At 49.6% G+C, this 24,429-nt stretch overlaps 1 long non-coding RNA gene across 1 annotated transcript in view; it reads left to right on the top strand.

Moving 5' to 3' along the window:
- LOC138755377 (uncharacterized) overlaps positions 1-24,429 on the top strand; it is a 57,527-nt gene that overhangs the window by 2,028 nt on the left and 31,070 nt on the right. The window lies entirely within an intron of this gene.

Below are 24,429 nucleotides of genomic sequence, written 5' to 3' on the forward strand. Positions count from 1 at the left end.
GAACTGTATAAAAGTTGGGTGAGCCCCAGTATATGTGTGTATTCCCATGGTAAGGGGAAGCACCCAACTTTGCACTGTTGTACACTAAATGTTCTTTGTTCTCAATTTTTGTCTGAGTGAAATCTGTGAAGGTTGAGAAACTTCTGTTTCTCTGGGAGCTCAACAGCCCCTAAAGCGAGAGCTGGATGAGGTCCTCACCCAGGATGAGACATATAAGGCATTTGAACAACTGAAAAGTGGCAAAGCAGCAGGTATGGATGGAATCCCCCCCAGAGGTCTGGAAGGCTGGCGGCAAAACTCTGCATGTCAAACTGCATGAGTTTTTCAAGCTCTGCTGGGACCAAGATAAGCTGCCTCAAGACCTTTGTGATGCCATCATCATCACCCTGTACAAAGACAAAGGAGAGAAATCAGACTGCTCAAACTACAGGGGAATCACGCTGCTCTCCATTGCAGGCAAAATTTTCGCTAGAATTCTCCTAATTAGAATAATACCTAGTGTCACCGAGAATTCTCCCAGAATCACAGTGCGGCTTTCGCGCAAACAGAGGAACTACTGACATGGTCTTTGCCCTCAGACAGCTCCAAGAAAAGTGCAGAGAACAAAACAAAGGACTCTACATCACCTTTGTCGACCTCACCAAAGCCTTCGACACCGTGAGCAGGAAAGGGCTTTGGCAAATACTAGAGCGCCTCGGATGCCCCCCCAAGTTCCTCAACATGGTTATCCAACTGCACGAAAACCAACAAGGTCAGGTCAGATACAGCAATGAGCTCTCTGAACCCTTCTCTATTAACAATGGCGTGAAGCAAGGCTGTGTTCTCGCACCAACCCTCTTTTCAATCTTCTTCAGCATGATGCTGAACCAAGCCATGAAAGACCTCAACAATGAAGACGCTGTTTACATCCGGTACCACACGGATGGCAGTCTCTTCAATCTGAGGCGCCTGCAACCTCACACCAAGACACAAGAGCAACTTGTCCGTGAACTACTCTTTGCAGACGATGCCGCTTTAGTTGCCCATTCAGATCCAGCTCTTCAGCACTTGACGTCCTGTTTTGTGGAAACTGCCAAAATGTTTGGCCTGGAAGTCAGCCTGAAGAAAACGGAGGTCCTCCATCAGCCAGCTCCCCACCATGACTACCAGCCCCCCCACATCTCCATCGGGCACACAAAACTCAAAATGGTCAACCAGTTTACCTATCTCGGATGCACCATTTCATCAGATGCAAGGATCGACAACGAGATAGACAACAGACTCTCCAAGGCAAATAGTGCCTTTGGAAGACTACACAAAAGAGTCTGGAAAAACAACCAACTGAAAAACCTCACAAAGATAAGCGTATACAGAGCCGTTGTCATACCCACACTCCTGTTAGGCTCCGAATCATGGGTCCTCTACCGGCATCACCTACGGCTCCTAGAATGCTTCCACCAGCGTTGTCTCCGCTCCATCCTCAAAATTCATTGGAGCGACTTCATCCCTAACATCGAAGTACTCGAGATGGCAGAGGCCGACAGCATCGAGTCCACGATGCTGAAGATCCAGCTGCGCTGGGTGGGTCACGTCTCCAGAATGGAGGATCATCGCCTTCCCAAGATCGTGTTATATGGCGAGCTCTCCACTGGCCACCGTGACAGAGGTGCACCAAAGAAGAGATACAAGGATTGCCTAAAGAAATCTCTTGGTGCCTGCCACATTGACCACCGCCAGTGGGCTGATATCACCTCAAACCGTGCAACTTGGTGCCTCACAGTTCGGCGGGCAGCAACCTCCTTTGAAGAAGACCGCAGAGCCCACCTCACTGACAAAAGACAAAGGAGGAAAAACCCAACACCCAACCCCAACCAACCAATTTTCCCCTGCAACCGCTGCAACCGTGTCTGCCTGTCCCGCATCGGACTTGTCAGCCACAATCGAACCTGCAGCTGACGTGGACTTTTACCCCCTCCATAAATCTTCGTCCGCGAAGCCAAGCCAAAGAAGACTTCTGTTTCTCACAGTTGGTGTTGGGTGTTGGGTTTTTCCTCCTTCAGTACAACTAGATGAAACCGCATTCTTTGGTATAATTGCGCATGCAAACACATATATAGACATCCCATGCATATTTATTTACATGGGTGTAAAGGGTGGGGCCAGTACTGCGCGCATTGCACTCTACCTAAAAGCTCCTTTGCGCAGGCCCGAGGACAGGTCCACGTCCTCCCCCCCCACGTCCTCCCCCTTAAAAGATGCTCACAAACTCAAGCTAGCATGCTGGAACATCAGAACCATGCTAGACAAGGCTGACAGCCACCGACCTGAGCGTCGGTCTGCGCTCATTGCACATGAACTCCTCAGACTTGACATCGACATAGCCGCTCTCAGTGAAGTGCGCCTGGCAGATGTAGGCAGCCTCCAAGAACGCGACGCAGGCTACACACTCTACTGGTCTGGAAAACCTTTGGATGAACGACACCTATCTGGTGTAGGCTTCATGGTCAAGAACTCCATTGCCTCCAAACTCGAAAACCTCCCGACAGGCCACTCGGACCGGATCATGTCCATGCGACTCCCCCTTCAAAACAAGCGTCGCATCACCCTCATCAGTGTCTATGCTCCAACCCTCCAGGCAGAACCAGCAGAAAAGGACAAGTTCTACACTGACCTGCGCAACCTCATTCAACGCACCCCTACAGCCGACAAGGTTGTCATCCTTGACGACTTCAACGATCGCGTCGGCAAAGACTCAGAAACCTGGCCAGGAATCCTGGGCAAGCATGGTGTCGGCAAGTGCAACGAAAATGGGCGCCTCCTGTTGGAGCTCTGCGCAGAACAGCGGCTTGTCATTACAAACACCCTTTTTCAGCAGAGGGACAGCCTTAAGACCACCTGGATGCATCCCCGATCCAAACACTGGCACCTCCTTGACTACGTCCTGGTGCGAGAAAGAGACAAACGAGATGTGCTCCACACCAGGGTCATGCCCAGCGCGGAATGTCACACTGACCACCGGCTGGTTCGCTGCAAGCTCAACCTTCACTTCAAGCCAAAGCCCAGGAAGAGTAAAGCCCCCAGAAAGAGGTTCAATGTTGGAAACCTGCAGTCAGACGAAGTGAGAGGAAACTTCCCGGCAAACCTCAAAGCAAAGCTCGACGATGCAATCCGCCTCACAGACTCGTCCCCTGAAACCCTCTGGGATCAGCTGAAGACTACCATACTGCAATCCACTGAAGAGGTACAGGGCTTCTCCTCCAGGAAAAACAAGGACTGGTTCGACGATAACAGCCAGGAAATCCAGGAGCTGCTGGCATAGAAGCGAGCTGCCCACCAGGCTCACCTTACAAAGCCGTCCTGTCCAGAGAAGAAACAAGCCTTCCGTCGCGCATGCAGCCATCTTCAGCGCAAACTCCGGGAGATCCAAAATGAGTGGTGGACTAGCCTCGGCAAGCGAACCCTGCTCAGCGCGGACATTGGCGGCTTCAGGGGTTTCTACGAGGCTCTAAAGGCTGTGTACGGCCCCTCACCCCAAGTCCAAAGCCCGCTGCGCAGCTCAGACGGCAAAGTCCTCCTCAGCGACAAGATCTCCATCCTCAACCGATGGTCAGAACACTTCCAATCTCTTTTCAGTGCCAACTGCTCAGTCCAAGATTCCGCCCTGCTCCAGCTCCCTCAACAGCCCCTAAGGCTAGAGTTGGATGAGGTCCTCACCCAGGATGAGACATATAAGGCAATTGAACAACTGAAAAGTGGCAAATCAGCAGGTATGGATGGAATCCCCCCCAGAGGTCTGGAAGGCTGGCGGCAAAACTCTGCATGTCAAACTGCATGAGTTTTTCAAGCTCTGCTGGGACCAAGGTAAGCTGCCTCAGGACCTTTGTGATGCCATCATCATCACCCTGTACAAAAACAAAGGAGAGAAAGCAGACTGCTCAAACTACAGGGGAATCACGCTGCTCTCCATTGCAGGCAAAATCTTCTCTAGAATTCTCCTAAATAGAATAATACCTAGTGTCGCCGAGAATATTCTCCCAGAATCACAGTGCAGCTTTCGCGCAAACAGAGGAACTACTGACATGGTCTTTGCCTTCAGACAGCTCCAAGAAAAGTGCAGAGAACAAACCAAAGGACTCTACATCACCTTTGTTGACCTCACCAAAGCCTTCGACACCGTGAGCAGGAAAGGGCTTTGGCAGATACTAGAGCGCATCGGATGTCCCCCAAAGTTCCTCAACATGGTTATCCAACTGCACGAAAACCAACAAGGTCAGGTCAGATACAGCAATGAGCTCTCTGAACCCTTCTCCATTAACAATGGCGTGAAGCAAGGCTGTGTTCTCGCACCAACCCTCTTTTCAATCTTCTTCAGCATGATGCTGAACCAAGCCATGAAAGACCTCAACAATGAAGACGCTGTTTACATCCGGTACCGCACGGATGGCAGTCTCTTCAATCTGAGGCGCCTGCAGGCTCACACCAAGACACAAGAGAAACTTGTCCGTGAACTACTCTTTGCAGATGATGCCGCTTTAGTTGCCCATTCAGAGCCAGCTCTTCAGCGCTTGACGTCCTGTTTTGCGGAAACTGCCAAAATGTTTGGCCTGGAAGTCAGCCTGAAGAAAACGGAGGTCCTCCATCAGCCAGCTCCCCACCATGACTACCAGCCCCCCCACATCTCCATCGGGCACACAAAACTCAAAACGGTCAACCAGTTTACCTATCTCGGCTGCACCATTTCATCAAATGCAAGGTTTGAAAACGAGATAGACAACAGACTCGCCAAGGCAAATAGCGCCTTTGGAAGACTACACAAAAGAGTCTGGAAAAACAACCAACTGAAAAACCTCACAAAGATTAGCGTATACAGAGCCGTTGTCATACCCACACTCCTGTTCGGCTCTGAATCATGGGTCCTCTACCGGCATCACCTACGGCTCCTAGAACGCTTCCACCAGCGTTGTCTCCGCTCCATCCTCAAAATTCATTGGAGCGACTTCATCCCTAACATCGAAGTACTCGAGATGGCAGAGGCCGACATCATCGAGTCCACGCTGCTGAAGATCCAGCTGCGCTGGGTGGGTCACGTCTCCAGAATGGAGGACCATCGCCTTCCCAAGATCGTGTTATATGGCGAGCTCTCCACTGGCCACCGTGACAGAGGTGCACCAAAGAAGAGATACAAGGACTGCCTAAAGAAATCTCTTGGTGCCTGCCACATTGACCACCGCCAGTGGGCTGATATCGCCTCAAACCGTGCAACTTGGTGCCTCACAGTTCGGCGGGCAGCAACCTCCTTTGAAGAAGACTGCAGAGCCCACCTCACTGACAAAAGACAAAAGAGGAAAAACCCAACACCCAACCCCAACCAACCAATTTTCCCCTGCAACCGCTGCAACCGTGTCTGCCTGTCCCGTATCGGACTTGTCAGCCACAATCGAGCCTGCAGCTGACGTGGACTTTTACCCCCTCCATAAATCTTCGTCCGCGAAGCCAAGCCAAAGAAAGAAATATATAGAAATAAATAAATATTGTTAAATAAATATAAAAGTCTCAGAGGGATAGAGGGATTGTATGAATAATTCTTCAGTCATTCAACAGTCTCTTCAGTGTCCGTGGAAAGAAGCTGTTTTTCACCCTGATGGTGGTTCAGGCTTTAATATTTCTGTATCTCTTTCCCAAAGGGAGTACGTGGAAAGTGATGTGTGTGAGGTGGTTGGGGGGTGGGGGTCCTTAAACAATTTTATGAGCCCCCTTCAGACAATGTAGATCACGTCAACAGCGGGGAGGAAGACTCCAGTGATCTTTTCTGCTGGACTTATGATCCAGTGGGTTGACCTCTGATCCATTTCTCTGGAGCAACTATTACCACACTGTGATGCTTTTGAGAGAGCCCCCGTGGAAAGTTGACAGGATGACGGCTGGTAGCCTTGCCCACTTCAGTCTTCTCAGAAAGTGCAGTTGGCGTGTTACTTTTCTGACAAATGAGGAGTTGCTGTGGGTCCAGGATAGGTCACTACTTAAGTGGACTCCAAGGAACTTGGTGCTCTCTACTCTCTCCACGACAGAGTTATCAATGTGTGATGGTGAATTGTCATCCCTAGTCTTTCTGAAGTTCACAATCATCTCCTTTGTCTTGTCCACATTGAGACTCATGTTGTTATTCTCCTGTTCCTGCCTCACTGAACTGGCATCATTTTACTTCAACTCCATTTTGTCCCCCGAGTCCATTCCCTTCTTACCTACATAAGCATTACCTCACATCCTCCATCAATGACTTTCGGATCCCTCATTTTCGCAATGGATGACCAATCTCTATGCACTTCCAACCCCATAGTGGTCTCAAGCTCGTCATTTATTTTTCAACAACAGAGCAAATTGTCCCCCCCTCCGCCACCACCATCCTCTCCTGCCAGAACTAGTCCTTGCTTGCAGTAAGATCCCTTTTAACTCATCCCACTTTCTCTCAATGAAGAAGTGGCCATGGTTACCCACATGGGTCCCAATTATGCCTACTTTTTGTTGGCTATTTGAAGCAATCCATGCTATGAGCCGACACAGGCAAGGCTCTTCAATTCTCCTTCTGCTACGTTGACACCTATATTGGTGCTTCCCCCTGCACCCATTATTTTGCTGCTAATTTTCATCCTGACCACAAACTCTCTTGGTCCATCTCTGGCAATACTTTTCCCCTCTTGATCCCGCTGACCCATCCTGGGACACAAACTCTTTACAGATGTTTTCTACATACCTTTCAACTCCCAAAGTTACCTTGACCTCTTCACTCTCTGTTTCTGATGCCTAGAACACACTAGCATCTCCTGGCATCAACAGCCAGCCAAGAGAGAAAACAAAGACTTGCACATATTCTTAGATCTAGCCAATGCCTTTGGATCAGTCCCACATAAGATGCTCTGGATAGCCTTCTACTTCTTCAAGGTTGCAGAGACCATCACACAACTCATCCAAGTGTATTTTCAGGATCTCCAGTTCTCCATTACAACACAGGAATTCACCACTCCTTTGGAACACGGAGATAGGCATAATGGCAGATTGCTCAATCTCTTCCGTTTCTTTCGCATGGCAATGGACCTCGTCATCCATACATAACTATGAACGATATTAGGGGAGTGCCTGAAGAGTTGGGTACATATTCCTCCAATTAGACCATACATGCACACATTAAACAGCAACAAAGGCCTGCACCGAGCACCTTCTCTAAAAGCTTCTTGCCAACATTGAATGGGCATGAATGGAAATCAAACCAAGCAGTATTTCCATTGTTGAGGGCAGGCTTGTACACTGAAGGGTTTGCATTAATGAACAACCAATATTAACTGTCTTGGAGAACCCAATCAAATTCTTGGGCTGATAATTCAAATCTGAAGGGCACTGAGCAGATTCAACAACTCAGACAAGATAGACTTGATGGCCTTAAGCAAACTTTAAGATGTGGTATCTTCAGTTCAGCCTGCTACCATGACTCATGTGGCTATCACCTGGGGCAGGTGATCCACCCAGATCAGACCTCCTTGATTCCAGGCAGGAAGATTTCTGATAGCCTTGCGCTGCTTAGGGAAACCATTGCCTCTGCGCAGGATGGGGGGGGATGGACATATTCATGGTTAGCTTAGACCAGGAGAAGGCTTTTGATTGGATATCACACACGTACTTGATGGAAGCGGGCTCCAAAATGGGCTTTGTGGAAGGAATCCGGAATTGGAATAAACTGTAGTGCAGTCCAAATCAATAGGTGGGAAACAGATAGATTCCCTATCAAGTTTGGAGTTAGCCAAGGTTTCCCACTGTTTCCAGTCTTATTTGTGTGCTGCAGAGAGCCCTTTGCTGAAACCATCAGGAAGGATGAGGGTGTAAGAGTGACATTGCCATGCAACGGAGGCACAGGTCAAGGACTCCCTGTGTATGGATGATGTCACCATCTTTTGTTTGGATATACGATCGGTCTAGAGACTGACCAGCATGTGGGGACATTTTGAGTCTGCATCAGGCACCAGGGTCAATCAAAAGAAGAGTGAGGCAATGCTCTCCAGTAACTGGCCTGACTAGCCCACCATCCCTTTCACAGTAAGACTGACTACTTGAAGGTGCTGGGGTTCAGGTTTGGAGGGGCTGATGTGTACAACAAGAATTGGTCGGAGCAGATCGCAAATGTCCACTAAAAATTGTGATTGTGGGCATGGCACTCTCTCGATAACAAGGAAGAACCTGCTCATCAGGTATGTGTTATCAGTGGTGTTGTACGTGGTGCAGGTGTGGTCCATCTCCTGCACCTCTGTCCTGACAGTTACCAGAGCAGTTTTTAGATTCATTTGGAGGTCCAAAATGGATAGGGTCCAAAGGAGCGCCATGTACAAATTGCCAGAAAATAGGGGCAAGGATGCACCCAACATGGCTCTCATCCTGACAGCCACCTTTTTGTGTGGCTACCTCAAGTTGTGTGTGGAACAAGTGCCGCTCTGTGATGGGGTTCTATCAGTCCCAGGTGTTGCAAAGGTTAGGCCTGACCCGATTGTTGCACAGTGTCCCAGTTAGCTAGACTTTGCAGTGCAACCTATCTTTCATGGAAGTTGTTCCAGGACATCAACTTCAACCACAAGGCCTTTAGTCAGTGATCAGCATGAGATGTGCTGTAGAAATTGAGATATGAGGACTCAATAGAACTGATGGGATAGTTCCCTGAGAAGACCATCCAGGTCATCTGTCAGAATGCCTCATTGCCAGGGTTCACAAACAAGCACAAGGACTTGGCCTGGCTGGCAATAAGATGAGCCCTCCCAGTGAGATACTTCCTGCACAACCGGAACATCATGCTCCATGCACTTTGTCCTTGAGATGGCTGCGGTGGAGTGGAGATTGTTGCCCACCTCTTTGCTGAATGTAGATTCGCTAAAAGTGTGTGGAGAAGAATGCAAGGTGCTTTGTCACAGTTCATCCTCAGTGGCAGTGTGACAGAGGACTCTCTAATCTACGGAATATTCCCGAGGACAGACTCTGAGTCTGACATCCAGAACTACTGGAAGATAATCAACTAAGTGAAAGAAACGTGGAATGGAAAGTTAGCATTCCAACACCGGGTCATAGTCCTGGTCAATAAAACTTTCAGTGCTTCCACTATCTATGAGGCAATTTACCCTCACTGTGGTGATATCTAATTACACCACTAGGTCACCAGGGGTCATCCCGGTGACCTTGTATATAAAGCAGTCCAGAGCTTCAGTCTAGTCTTCCAGGTTTGTCTTGCAGAGAGACAAGACCTATTAGTGTACATATTAGTTTATTAAAGCTGTCTTATACTCACACTGCTGTTGCGGTTATTGTCAGTACAATTTAATAAACTAATATGATAGCTACTAGAATGTAAGCTACTTCTGCTCCAACGCGCATTCCCGACCACTTGGAGACTCTTCCTGAGGAATGGAATCCGGGGACGACTAGCACGCACGTGCTTCCGAGAGACGTTGAGGACCCATTGTACTGGAATTGTGGTGGAATGCGGGGAAGATCACAGAAGTATGATAGGGCAGGTAAGAAATGGCCAAGAGCCCTGCCTGCCCGTGGGTTTGCCGGTACAGGCGCCGCTGACCCTAAATCCCAGTCCGATCAGAAAGGGGCCACTACAAGTGCGGGTGGAAGGATCTCCACAAGTCATGCTCCTGATCGCCACGTATGTGCAGAATTCCCGACCACTCCAGAGCCAGGGAAAGCAGACCCCGCTACCGTCACTCTCCCAGCAGCAGTTTCCCCAGTACCACAGAGACCTGACACTACTGCTGGGATCCCCCCTAAGCCCGCTGCAAATGTCCCAAAGCCAGAGACTCAGCCAACAGCCCCAAGCACCCAGGTTACTCCTCCAGCAGACACAAGCCTCACAGAGGCTCAACCAGCAGCTCCCAGTACCCCAGGCTCCACCCTTGTACACCTAAGGGACCAGAGACTGTGGCTTAGCCATGTGCTGCGACCTGACAGGCTGGAGCTCGACCCCAGAAATCCTGGAGATGGCACGCACTTTGGCCGCTGACAGAGATGCTTTCTGAATTATGTGGAGGGTGCTGAGGCATCGGATAAAGAGCTATTAATGCTGCTGTTAGCCCAGCTGGAAGACGACCCTTACTCCCTTATACAGGATGCCAGGACCTACCAAGAGGCAATGAGCATTTTACAGAGGCATTACAGTAAGGGGCATAGTGAACTCCACTCCCGGTACAGGCTCATGACCATGTCAACAAGTAGGGGAGTCCGCCAGAGACTTTATACTCTCTCTCTGAAAGACCTGGCGAGAGGCTGCAACTTTAAAATAGAATCAGCTCAGGAGTATGCGGAGGACTTTATTAGGGTCAGAATTGTTGTGGGCATACGGTCCACTGAGATGAGACATCGATTGCTGCAGAAAGGAATGGTGGAACTAGATGAGGCAGAGACTATTGCAGAAGCTTTAGAAAGCACCAGGAAAGAATTGGAGTACTCACAGGACCCTGGGGCTGGGACAAACGTCAGACTGTTGGACTCTCTAGCCCCACAAAAAGAAAGGTATACTGCCTTACATGAATTCACAGCAGCAGCAGCACCTTGAGGGTCCCAAGTGCTTTTTCTGTGGACAAAGTAATCACCCCAGAGCCCTCTGCCCTGCCAGAGAAAATGACTGTTCCAACTGTGGAAAATGTGGGAATTATGCAAAAGTCTGCAGAAGCCCCAAGGCCACAGCCAAGGCCCATTCTCATGCTAATGAGAGGTGGGAAAGCTCTTCTTTACAGAAGAAGAAGAATGCCACATGCAGCCGGCCATCTTGGACAAATGCTACAGAGCAGAGGACACAGTCTTCAGGAATTGAATATGATGCCGAGTACTATTGGATGGAAGGTCATGAAGGACACGCCAGACTTGCTTCCTATGCATGAATTAGGCAAGTCGACACAATTTATCTGATGCCACTGTATGCATCAAAATTAAAGATGTGAGGGTAAATTGCTTAATAGATAGTGGAAGCGCTGAAAGCTTTATTGACCAGGGACTAGTCAACCGCCTTGCCCTCCCCACATGCCCAAGTGAGCACCAGATCATGTTAGTAGCAGCCAGCAGCCTTGCGGCTGAGGTAAACCAGTTTTGTAGGGTTACTCTAGAAATCCAGGGCACAAAATACGAAGGGTTCAAATTACTAGTACTCCCTCACCTATTGGGGTTAAATTCGTGTCATGATCCTCCTGAGTGTGGCCACAGATTGTCACGTCTAAGTAGGGGAACACCGCTTTCAGTTGGAACTCATCTACTATTCGATCCATTTCTCTCTGAAACAGGGACACTCCATTGGTGACATCGAAGTGAAGTCACATAAATTGATACAGCCTGCCATCTGCCTCAAATGTCGTGTAAATACGATCACTGTTTCTAATGGGCAGTTGGTGGGCATCTAGTTGTGTAAATTTGTTTATTGGCTGTAATCCACTACCATGTGCAGTTTTTCTCCTGACTTTACTACAACCACCTGGGCTCTCCAGGGGCAAGTGCTCTGCTGTATGATGCCCTCCTGTAGTAGCCTGTGGACCTCTCCTAATGAAGGCTCTGTACCTCCTGCTCTTTGTGGCAATTGGTGTGCATTCTGGTGTTAGGTGTGTGAACAGCAGAGGGGGTTCTATGTTCAGGACAGACAGGCTGCAGTGTTGTTTCTTCGTAAGGCATAGTGAGGTTGTGCACTATTGTAATGCTTTCTAACTGGCACTGAAAATCTAACCCCAATAGAACCGGGGCACAGAGGTGAAGGAGTATTAGTAATTTGAACCCTTCGTATTTTGTGCCCTGGATTTCTAGAGTAACCCTACAAAACTGGTTTACCTCAGCCGCAAGGCTGCTGGCTGCTACTAACAGGATCTGGTGCTCACTTGGGCATGTGGGGAGGGCAAGGCGGTTGACTAGTCCCTGGTCAATAAAACTTTCAGCGCTTCCACTATCTATTAAGCAATTTACCCTCACATCATTAATTTTGATGTACACAGTGGCGTCAGATAAATTGTGTGGACTCGCCTGTCTCATGCGTAGGGAAGCAATTCTGGCATGTCCTTCATGTCCTTCCGTCTGATAGTACTCAACGTCATATTCATCTCCTGAAGACAGTGTCTTCTGCTTTGTTGCATTTGTCCAAGATGGCTGGCTGCATGTGGCATTCTTTTTCTGTTTGTCTGTGGAGAAAGAAGAGCTTTCCAGCCTCTCATTAGCATGAGAATGGGCCTTGGCTATAGCCTTGGGCCTTCTGCAGACTTTTGCATAATTCCCAAGTTTTTCACAGTTGGAACAGACATTTTCTCTGGCAGGGCAGAGGGCTCTGGGGTGATTACTTTGTCCACAGAAAAAGCACTTGGGACCCTCAAGGTGCTGCTGCTGCTGTGAATTCCTGTGAGGCAGTATACTTTTCTTTTTGTGGGGCTAGAGAATCCAGCAGTCTGACGTTTGTCCCAGCCCCAGGGTCCTGTGAGTACTCCAATTCTTTCCTGGTGCTTTCTAAAGCTTCTGCAATAGTCTCTGCCTCATCTAGCTCCACCATTCCTTTCTGCAGCAATCGATGTCTTGTCTCAGTGGACCGTATGCCCACAACAATTCTGACCCTAATAAAGTCCTCCGCATACTCCTGAGCTGATGCTGCTTTAAAGTTGCAGCCTCTCACCAGTCTTTCAGAGAGTATAAAGTCTCTGGCGGACTCCCCTACTTATTGTGACCTGGGCATGAGTATGTACTGGGAGTGGAGTTCGCGATGCCCCTTACTGTAATGCCTCTGTAAAATGCTCATTGCCTCTTGGTAGGACCTGGCATCCTGTATAAGGGTGGTCTCCCAGCAGGGCTAACAGCAGCATTAATAGCTCTTTATCCGATGCCTCAGCACCCTCCACGTAATTCAGAAAGCATCTCTGCCAGCGGCCGAAGTGCGTGCCAGCTTCAGGATTTCTGGGGTCGAGCTCCAGCCTGTCTGGTCGCAGCACATGGCTAAGCCACAGTCTCTGGTCCCTTAGGTGTACAAGGGTGGACCCTGGGGTACTGGGAGCTGCTGGTTGAGCCTCTGTGAGGCTTGTGTCTGCTGGAGGAGTAACCTGGGTGCTTGGGGCTGTTGGCTGAGTCTCTGGCTTTGGGACATTTGCAGCGGGCTTAGGGGGGATCCCAGCGGTAGTGTCAGGTCTCTGTGGTACTGGGGAAACTGCTGCTGGGGGAGTGACGGTAACAGTGTCTGTTTTCCCTGGCTCTGGAGTTGTCAGGAATCTTGCACATATGTGGCGATCATGAGCACGACTTGTGGAGATCCTTCCACCCATGCTTGTAGTGGCCCCTTTCTGATTGGACTGGGGTTTAGGGTCAGCGGCGCCTGTACCGGCGAACCCACGGGCAGGCAGGGCTCTTGGCCATTTCTTACCTGCCCTATCATACTTCTGTGGTCTTCCCCGCATTCCACCATGATTCCAGTACAGTAGTCCCTTGCCGTCTCTGTCCTCGGATGCACGTGCGTGCAAGTCGTCCCCGCATTCCATTCCTCAGGAAGACTCTCCAGGTCGAGAATGCGCATTGGAGCAGAAGCAGGTTCCATCCTAGTAGCTATCATATTGGTTTATTAAATTGTACTGACAATTACCACACCAGAAGTGTGAGTATAAGACAGCTTTAATAAACTAATATGTACACTAAGAGGTCTTGTCTCTCTGCAAGATGAACCTGGAAGGCTAGACTGTAGCTCTGGACTGCTTTATATACACGGTTACCCGGATGACCCCTGTGACCTAGTGGTGTAATTACATATCACCAAAATGTTCAAAAAGGTTGAGGGGGCTTGGACTTAGAAACAAAGAAACCAATCTGCCAGAAAGCAATGCCATCTGAACATCAGCAACTGTTGGTGGAGGAAGTGTGGCAACAAAAAGCAGCCAAGTTCGTCAAAGCCATATTTCAACCAAAATAAGGGCAAGGGACAAGATGGGAGGGCATTGAGAGGCAGAGACCTACCTGGAAGGACCTGTGGAATAAGGAATAAAATAGCATCATCATCAGAGCTACATATGATGTCCTGTCCTGTTCCACAAACCTACATCTGTGGATGGTAGAGAATCCAGTATGTCCCATCTGCTACTCTTATCCTCAAGCACATTTTGGTTAGATGTAATGCCAGTTTAACCAAAGGTCGATATACTTGATGACACAATTAAGTGCTGAAATGCCTAGCAGCCAAACTGGCAAAGAAAACACCCATGCTCAACACCTTTCATGCAGGTTGGAATAAGGCACAGGACCCACTCCTCCTCACTCCCAGACATTGGCCCACTGGACATGGCCAGAGTCTAGAAACTATTTGTGGACCTCAACCAGTGTTTCATCTTTCCACCAGACCTTGCCAGCACCAACCCAAGACCAGATGAGATCCTCTGGTCCAGCACTCAGCAGATTGTCTTCATCATGGAGCTCGTAGTCCTTTGGGAGGATGCCACAGTTGAGGCATAATAACAGAAGTCACTATGTTTCTCTAATCTTGCCACAGAAGGAGAAGAAGGAAGCTGGAAAGTGAGGTTTCCCCCAGCTGAAGTCGGTGGAAGAGGATTTGTTGCCAACTCCACATACAGCCTATGGGGGACCTTCCTTAGCACAGGCCGAAACACCCAACGATGCCAGGGTATACAACTGAAGATATGTCCCTAATGGTCATCTTCCATCATCATAATTCTGGCAACCAGCTCTGCTACCTCTATAGGAGAGGATCAAAATTGTTACACTTAGTCCTGCAAATCAACGTAAGATTTCTATTCCTTTCTCTCAATTCTTCTGTCTCCATCACATCAGCTCCCAGGATTAGTTCTTCCATTCCAGAACATCCAAGATGTCCTCCTTTTATATATAAAAAAAATGGCTTCCCCTCTATTCCCATAAACTCAGCCTTTACCTGTATCGCCTCTTTCTCCCAAATCAGCCCTGGCTCCCTCCACCCCGAGATGCAACAAGGACAAGATTCCCCTTGTCATTATCAACCAGCCACCACATCCAACATCCTCTGCAATTTCTGGCACTAATAATATGATTCCACCACTAAATATATCTTCTCCTTTCCTTTCTTCTCTGCTTTCTGCAGGGACTGCTCCCTCCGTGACTCCCTCATCCATTCATCCCTTCCCACTAATCACCCTTTTGTTACCTAACCCTGTGACCACAAGAAATGGTATCATGCAACCACACCTCTTCCCTCACCACCATTTGGGGCACCAAACAGTCATTCCAAGTGAAGCCACACTTCACTTGTGAATCTGCAAGGGGTCATTTATTTCATCCTGTGCTCCTGCCATGGCCTCCTCTATACTGAAGAGACTAGTTGCAGACTGGGAGATTGTTTTGCTGAGCAGCTTTGCTATGTCTGCTGCAATAAAGGGGATCTCCCAGTGGCCAACTATTTTAATTCCACACCCCATTCCCACATTGCCAAACTGAGGCTGCCTACAATTTGGAGGAACAGCACCAAATATTTTGTCTGGGAAATCCCCAACCAGATGGTATTAACATCAACTTTTCCTATTTCCATTGGGCCCCTCCCTATCTCTCTCTCTCTCTCCCCCATCCCTCTTTCTCCTTTCCTCCAACTCATCACCTCTTTCCCACTCCATTCAGAGAGCTACCTCTCCCACTTTCTCTGCTTTTGTTTTCTTTTCTGCTTTCTCACCAATACCTCTTGCCTATTGACCTGAGCTCTTCCCCTGCTCTTTCTTCACTCCTCTCTTCTCCTCCCTCCATCTTTTTTTTTCAGGCGCCTGCCTGCTTTTAGCTCATACCTTGTCGAATGGCGCAGGCCCAAAAAATTGATTACTATTTGCTTCCTATAAATGCTACTTGCCCTGCTGAGTTTCTCTAGCACTTTTGTGTTTGCCCTACAATCACACTTTCTGAGACATTCCTGTTTAACTCAATCCAATAGGCTTTGTTTTGCTTAATACAGCAACAAACTTTTAAATGTTAGAGCAGCACTTTGCCTGTTTTTGGTGTCAATTGTTTGTCATCAATTTAAGCTTATCATCGCTTGTAAAAAAGATGTCAGTAATTGTAGAGCTCGTCGAAATAACCAAAGATATGTTGATCCAAACCAAGGCTTTTATTAGCAAAAGACAGGAGCTCTTCACAGGTGGCTGACCAGTCCGGAATGATCCGACCTGGCTAGGGACACAACCCTTTAAGGCCCAGACAGTAGGCGTGGCTTAGCTCTCAGCCAATCGCTGTAAGCATAGTCTATATACTGTAACTATATACACTATATACATTGGTGATAGATCTGTACTATCACATTCACCCCTTCTTGGAGAACTGACCCTGGAAAAAAAAAATGTGGGAGAGAATGAAAGGAAGGGGTAGGTTAAGGACTGTAGCGGTCAGGGGGTCTGACCATCCGGCGTGACCGCCGTGGAGCCTGGATTGGGGTCGCTGGAGTGGTGTCGCCAGCGGGCTCGTCGGGTGCGGCCGCTCCTTCGCTCAATTCCCCAGTCGTGTTTACGGCAGGGTGGCCCGGGTCGTTGGGGTGCTGTTGGTCTTTCTGTTGCGGCGCGGGGCCTGGGCAATAAAGAGTTGGAAAGGTTGGGTTGGGGGGTTTGCTGGGTCTACCGCGTCCTGAGCTAGGTCCCACACCGAAACAGTGTCCTCCCGCCCGTCTGGGAACTCAATGTAGGCGTAATGTGGGCGTAATGTGGGTTCGCGTGGAGTAGAGTCACTGAGTCGACCAAGGGGTCGTTCTTTGAGTGCCGGACGTGGCGTCGCAAAAGGACGGGGCCAGGGACGGTGAGCCATGCCGGTACAATGGTTCCTGATTCGGATTTCCTCGGGAAAAGGAACATCCTTTCGTGGGGGATGGCATTTGTGGCGGTACATAGGAGGGAGTGGATGGAGTGTAAGGCACTGGTGAGAACCTCCTGCCAGTGAGAGGTGGGGAGACCTTTAGACCGGAGAGCCAGTGTAACTGCTCTCCATATGGTGGCATTCTCCCTCTCGACCTGGCCGTTACCACGTGGGTTATAGCTCGTGGTCCTGCTTGAAGCGATACCACACTCCAGAAGGTACTGTTGCAGCTCTGCGCTCATGAATGAGGACCCCCTATCACTGTGGATGGAATTGGGGTACCCGAAAATGGCGAAAATACTGTGAAGAGCCTGTATCACTGAGGTGGCAGTGGTGTCTTGGCAGGGCACAGCGAACGGGAAGCGGGAGTACTAGTCGATGGCCATAAGGATGTAGTTATTATGGTTGGTCGACGGTAGGGGCCCCTTAAAGTCTACGCTAAGACGCTTGAAGGGGCGGGTGGCTTTGATAATGTGGGAGTTATCCGGATGGAAGAAGTGGGGCTTGCATTCAGCGCACACCGAACAGGCTCGGGTCATGGAGCGGATCTCCTCGACTGTGTAGGGTAGGTTGCGCGCCTTCACAAAGTGGGCAAACCTAGTGACCCCTGGATGACAGAGCGCCTCATGGAGTTTCTGTAATCTGTCCACCTGTATGCTGGCGCACGTCCCCCTGGAGAGCGCGTCAGGCGGGTCGTTGAGCTTACCAGGCCGGTACAGGATGTCATAGTTAAAGGTGGAGAGTTCGATTCTCCATCTGGCGATTTTGTCGTTTTTTATCTTACCACGCTGGGTGTTGCTGAACATGAAGGAGACCACGCGTTGATCAGTCAACAGTGTAAAGCGCCTCCCAGCAAGGTAATGTCTCCAATGATGCACCGCTTCAGCTATGGCCTGGGCCTCCTTCTCGATCGAGGAGTGTCTACTCTCTGGACCCTGGAGGGTTCTGGAGAAGAAGGCTACAGGCCGACCAGCCTGGTTCAAGGTGGCTGCCAGGGTGAAGTTGGATGCATCGCTCTCGACTTGAAACGGGACAGACTCATCGATCGCGAGCAGCGTCGCAGCGGCGATGTCGGATTTGATTCGATCGAAAGCCGCTCTGGCTTCGGTCGAGAGGGGAAAGGAGGTGGTCTTGATAAGAGGACGCGCCTTGTCGGCGTAGTGTGGAACCCATTGGGCGTAATACGAGAAAAGGCCCAGGCAGCGTTTGAGCGCTTTCTGGGTATGGGGGGTGGGGGGGATAAGTCCATTAGGGGACTCATGTGGTCAGGATCTGGCATGACTATCCCGTTCTCCACCACGCAACCTAGAATAGCGAGTCGTGTGGTCTGGAAGACACACTTGTCCAAATTGTTTCAGCCAACGCGCAGTTTGAAGAAATTTGTCTAGGTTGGCGTCGTGGTCCTGCGTGTCGTGGCCGCAGATGGTGATATTGTCCAGATAAGGGAAGGTAGCGGTTAGCCCGTTCTGGTCCACCATCTGGTCCATTTCCCGCTGGAAGACTGCGACACCATTCGTGACCCCGAATGGTACCCTGAGAAATTGATATAGCCGCCTATTCGCTTCAAAGGCCGTGAATGGTCGGTCCTCACAGCGGATCGGGAGCTGGTGGTAGGCCGAACGTAGGTCAATGGTGGAGAATATGCGGTATTGGGCGATCTGGTTCACCACATCCGTGATGCATGGCAGGGGGTACGCATCCAGGAGCGTGAAGCGGTTAATGGTCTGGCTATAGTCGACCACCATCCGTAGTTTTTCCCCGTTCTTGACAACCACCACTTGGGCTCTCCAGGGACTTGAACTGGGTTCGATGATGCCCTCATCCAGCAATCTACGCACCTCACTCCTAATGAATTGCCTGTTTTCGTAACTATATTGTCGACTTTTGGTGGCCACGGGCTTCCAGCCAGGGGTGAGGTTTGCGAAGAGTGCTGGCAGGGCAATCCGGAGTGTGGAAAAGCCGCAGGATTGGCCCCGGGGCACGGGGGTGGGTTGCTCGGGTGCTTCGGGGGTGAGGCGATGGCAGACCGAGAGGGGGGCGTGGGGTCCCCCAAAGTGTAGGGACACCGTTCGGAACTGTCACGGAAAGTCTAATCCCAGCAACACTGGGGCGCACAGTTGGGGAAGGACGAATAATTTGAAGTGGGTGACCGTTACGCCCTGTACTTCCAGCGTGGCGATGCAATACCCCTTTATCCCGGTCGAGTGCGACCTCGTCGCTAATGAGATCCTCTGGGTAGTGGGGATAATGTCAAGTCCCCAACGGAGGGCCAGATCTCGCTGGATAAAACTGTCAGTTGACCCAGAGTCAAATAAGCAATTGGTGTAGTGTCCATGCACTTTAATCAGTTCCATTGCTCTGGTGAGGGGATGAGAGCATTGCTGGTTTAGTGTTATTGAAGCAGTTGACAGGGGAGTTCCGCGTGATGACGTCACGCAACGGGATGATGTAATAGACGTAGTCAACGCTGGAGGAACAGGTTGGAGGACCTCCCGGAAGTGCTGTTGTGGCGGCGTCGGCGGATGAAAGGTAAGTAGTGGGGTTTGTAGTTGCTCGCGGTTGGCGGTGGGTAGGTCGTTGGTCGCGGAGGTCGGGCCCCGGTGGTCATCAGTGATGGACGCTAGGGTGAGTACCTGGTTGGCCGTGGTGGGTCCTCAGTTGGTCGTGGTGGCCGCATTGGCAGCGGTGTAGGCAGCGGCAGACGGGGAGCAGGCAGCAGCAGCAGTAGCGTTGGCCGCAGGGGTGGCTGTGGCTGCGGCAGCGGCAGCGGTTGCCACAGTCGGGACCGAGGCCGGGTCGAGTGTTCCGCACGGGGGCGAGAGGCGGGCCAACACCATGGTTGCGAGGGTGGGCTGCCCCTTCCGGGTTCGGCGTCTCCGTGACGTCAGGCGTTGCCGTGCAGGGGAGCCCTCGCTCTCATTGGATGAGAAGAGCTCTGGGGAAGAAGAGTTTGAATGGGATAGTGGCGGTTGGGCTTCACACGAGGCACTGTGTTTGCCGGAGGCCATTTTAGACCTACAGACTACAGCAAAGTGGCCCTTTTTAAGGCACTTCTGGCACCTGGCTTTTCTTGCTGGTCACTGGGACCTGCTGTGCTTATCCCTCCTGCAGAAATAACATTTTGGGTTCGCAGGGGGCAGTGTAGCAGCAGCCGACAGGCCATCAGTATCTCGGGGGGTGGTGGGGTAGAAGGGCACTCTACTCACATCAGAATGAGGGGTCCAGTCCCTAGAGAACTTGTTGGACTTTAAGGCTGCATCCTCCATTGTGATTGCAATCCGGGCCACGTGCTCTAGTTTTTCTACCCCTTGCTCGAGCAAGCGCAGCCTCACTTCGTTCGATCGGAGCCCGGCCACATAGGCATCCCAGACGAGATCGTTTGTGATCTCGGCAGCAGTTTTGTCCACACAGTTACAGTCCTTGCCCAACGCCTTTACTACTTGTAAATATGCCCTGCTGGACTCGCCGGGCTGTTGCTTCCTCGACGCAAGCACGAGCCGGGCATGAACTCTGTTCACCGGTTGATCATACAGTTCTTTCAGTACCTTTATGGCTACGGTGTAAGTGGTCTCATCCTGGATGTTCTCGTAGACTCTCAAGGACACCATAGACAGCAATGCTGTTAGACGCTGGTTATCCTCCTCCACCTCAATGAATCTCAGGAAGTTTTCAAAGTTCAACAACCAGAACTTAAAGGCTTTGAAGGCTGTAGCTGACTGTGGGTCGATATCAAGTTTTTCTGGCTGAGTTAAACGCTCCATCCCTTTCAAAAAAAATTCTTTTTGCTAATAAAATTGTAGAGCTCGCCGAAAGAACCAAGGACTTGTTGATCCAAACCAAGGCTTTTATTAGCAAAAGACAGGAGCTCTTCACAGGTGGCCGACCAGTCCGGAATGATCCGACCTGGCTAGGGACACAACCCTTTAAGGCCCAGACAGTAGGCGTGGCTTAGCTCTCAGCCAATCGCTGTAAGCACAGTCTAGATACTGTAACTATATACACTATATACATTGGTGATAGATCTGTACTATCACAGTAATATCATTAAATAATTTACTTCGTCTGCTGCACATGTTCTTCTCAGTAAAATGTGCCAAAGGAAGAAGCGAATGACCATAAAGATGGTTTGCAACTTTGAAACCCCAATGTAAAGGATAGATTGTCAAGCGACTTGTTTTGAATGATGGTCATGCAGAATGAGAATAGTAGAGATAAAGAAAACAGCAATGCTGGAACCAAGAGTTGTAGAACACAATCTGAAACGAAAGAGAATGCGGAATCTTTTCAGGAGATGGTTTATGTTGTGAAATACTGGTGCATCATTGGAGACCTGAAACAGAAGTCAGAGTAAGAGGCTTCTGGAAACTCAGGCTCATTCTTATGGGTTCAACAGAAATCTTTCATAAAGCCAATACTTGATATCCATTTGTGTTCTTCCAATGTCGACAAATGCAGACTGGAAGAAATGCCTCAGTTAGGACATGCTTCATTAAGAAGGGTCTTGTTCCATAGTAAATTTCAAATAATCTGTTGAACCATTGGTAATCATTAGTGAAAGCACAATCTTGGATTCTAGTTCCTAGACAAATTACATCCACAAATCATTAATTTGAGCCAGGATTTGACCTTGTTAGGTTGGAAAGTTTCCTGCTTTCTACATCCTTTGTTTCCTTAGGCACACCCCTCTTCATCTCTCAAAAAAGCAATAACTTTCTTGATATTTTTAGGGAGAATTGATCCAATTGTAGTGAGGTCACTATGGCTACAGTTAGTTGATCTTCTATCTTTGAGTCCAAAGTGCCGTTTGGACCAGTTGTGATCACCACTGTAGCGAGGTTGCTACGGCTACAGCTAGGTTATAGCTCTTGGTTATAGCCCTAAGGCTGTAGCTCAAATCTGCAGGAGAACAAAGACACACACATACCAGTAGAGTGTATTCAACACTGAGTTTATTCAGTGGCAGCTCTGCCTTTTATAGCCAGCTCAGCTGCATCACCACCGGGGCGTGGCTTGACCGGGCAGCTGCCGATTGGTTACCTCGGATGCCCGGGCCCTGATTGGGCCCCCTGAGATCCACTGGCGGTGATTGGCCAGTTTCACTGCTCTGCTGGTGTGGTGGCCTATGGAAATGGATGTTTCAGCCTGCACGATGCTTCGCCGGTCGCCGTGTTTGATGGCCATTTCCTGTGTTGGCCTGAATCACGGGCCGCTACACGACCTCCCTTCCCCCCAGAACTGGCGATTTTGGCACTATTTTTAGGAGGCTGATCCCTGCGCCGTGGGGTCAGGTGAGTGATGGGCTGGTCAAAGTCTAAGTAGGCTGGGTCAACCAGTCGAGTGAAAGTCTCTTCCCTGCCGCCAATATCGAAAACACAGGTAGAGCGGTTGTGTCTGAGGACACGCTATTGCCCCTTGTAAGGTCGTTATAAAGGTGGCTGGTGAGGCCCACACCAAACAAACACGTATTTACAGTCAGTAAAGTTCTTTGGCCGTGGGGTCTAGGTTTAACAGGGACTAGGGTGCCTAGGCACTCGCATAGTCAGGACAATGTGGTCGTCGGGGGATCCCCTAAGTCATCAGGGGCTGTCACAAATTCACTAACTAGGGGTTGTTGGAATCTAGTGGCTAAAATATCACAGAATAGAGGACTATATAACAATTTTTATATTTACTTCATGGTCAAAGGAAAAGTATAAGGTAATTAAGTGACAATCACAGCATGGAGCAAAGTTGGCTGAATACAGTAGGGGCAGAATTGTCTGCTTCCAAAAAACAAGGGAGAGGAAATGGATGAAACGATTTAGGAGGAATGCTCAACTGAAGGAGGTGTTGAGTAGCGCAGGAGACACAGGGCAGACCAGAACAAAGAATATCCTGTAAGAAACAAAGGGAATGGAAAGCCAGTCTAGGAAGAAGATTAAGGCATGAGGAGGTGTTAAGGAGAACAGAAGACATTGGCCAGACAGGAACAGAACGATGATTGGAAATATCTAGGGCAGGAATTGATTTCTGGTCAAAACAATAGGATGGTCTGATCTGGAAGATTTAAGATAAGAGGTCTACACCCGAGATAAAGAGGAAATTGCTGGTGATATACTTTATGTAAAAATCTAGCAAAGGAAGCCAACTTTTGTTCTGTATGGTAAATTGTAGCTATATAAACTGAGCAGACTGGACAATAGGGGTCAGTCTTGGGGAATAGCTCACTGTGCAGGTGACCTATGAACTAATGACTGACCCAGAGCTCTGTTAAGTTTTATTCTTGTGCTGTATAATAAACTGATTGTTGAACCGAATACCTTCTCCTATCACTTCATTCAATGAGCACGCTGGACTCAGACGACACATAAACTAAATTGAGGGCAAGGTAAAGCCAGAGTCCGACAGGGTGCACCATAGACTAACAGCAGAAGATTCCTCGAGGCCCTCCTTGGGTACAGTGTGCATTCCGTGGTGTTGTGGAGTTGGGTCGCCAGGGTGTGGGCTAAGGTGGACCACAGACTGGAAGTGAAATGGGCCTCCCTGTCTGATGTAAGGTGTTTGGGGACCCCAAAGCGCGCTACCAAGTGTTGAGTAAAGCCCTTGCGCATGATTCTGTGGAAGCCTCTAATAGTGGCACCATCTCTGGCCATTTGGTCATCCTGTCGACCTTTGTGAGAAGGTAATGTGCACCTCTGGATATGGGTAGGGGCTCCACAATGTCAATGTGCACATGGCTGAAGCGGCGACTTGCTGGCTTGTATGTCTGTGGTGGAAGTTTGATATGAGTCTGAATTTTGGATGACTGGCACTGAGTACAAGTCCTGGCCCACAGGTCAACCCCTTTGTGGAGGCCATGCCAAACTTACCTGTTCACCCGCATTTTGACTGTAGTCCTGATGGCAGGGGGAGCCATGTTGTGGACCAAGTCGAAAACCCACCTCTTCTATGTAGCCATAATGACAGGGCGAGGTTTACCCTTCGAGGTGTCACAGACCAGTGTGCGATTGCCGGGGGCGACCTGGATGTCTTCCAGTTGTAAGCCGGTGGGTGCTGTCCGGTATGCCGGAATATCAGGGTCTGTTTGCTGCGCATCAGCCAGGGCTGTGTAGTCGATGCCAAGATAGCCAGACGGGATAGGGTGTCGGCCACTACAATGGATTTGCTGGCTATGTGTTCAATGTCCATTGTAAATTCGGAAATGTAGCATCGGTGCCTGGCTGACCACAGATCTGATACCAGACAGAAGTCAAAGATAAAAGGTTTGTGATTCGTGTAAATTTTGATCATCCTGCCCTCCAGGAAGTAATGAAAGTGCTGAATTGCCAGGTATAAGGCTAACAGTTCTCTGTCACAGGTGCTGTACTTGAGCTCTGGTGGCCTGAAGTGTTTACTGAAAAAGGCCACCGGTTGCCATTCACCAGTTGCTCAAGTATACCCCTGTCCACTGTGTTGGAGGCATCTGCTGTGAAGGTGGTCAGGGCATCTGTCCGCGGGTACACGAGGTAGGTGGCATTGAGTAGCGCATTTTTGGTGGCCTGGAAGGTCTCAGTCACCTCCTGGGTCCATTGTAAGTTTTTACTGGGTCCTGCCATGAGGGGAAAGAGTGGGCTCATGATG

Source organism: Narcine bancroftii, chromosome 2 (assembly GCF_036971445.1).
Source record: "Narcine bancroftii isolate sNarBan1 chromosome 2, sNarBan1.hap1, whole genome shotgun sequence".
Classification (NCBI taxonomy): domain Eukaryota; kingdom Metazoa; phylum Chordata; class Chondrichthyes; order Torpediniformes; family Narcinidae; genus Narcine; species Narcine bancroftii.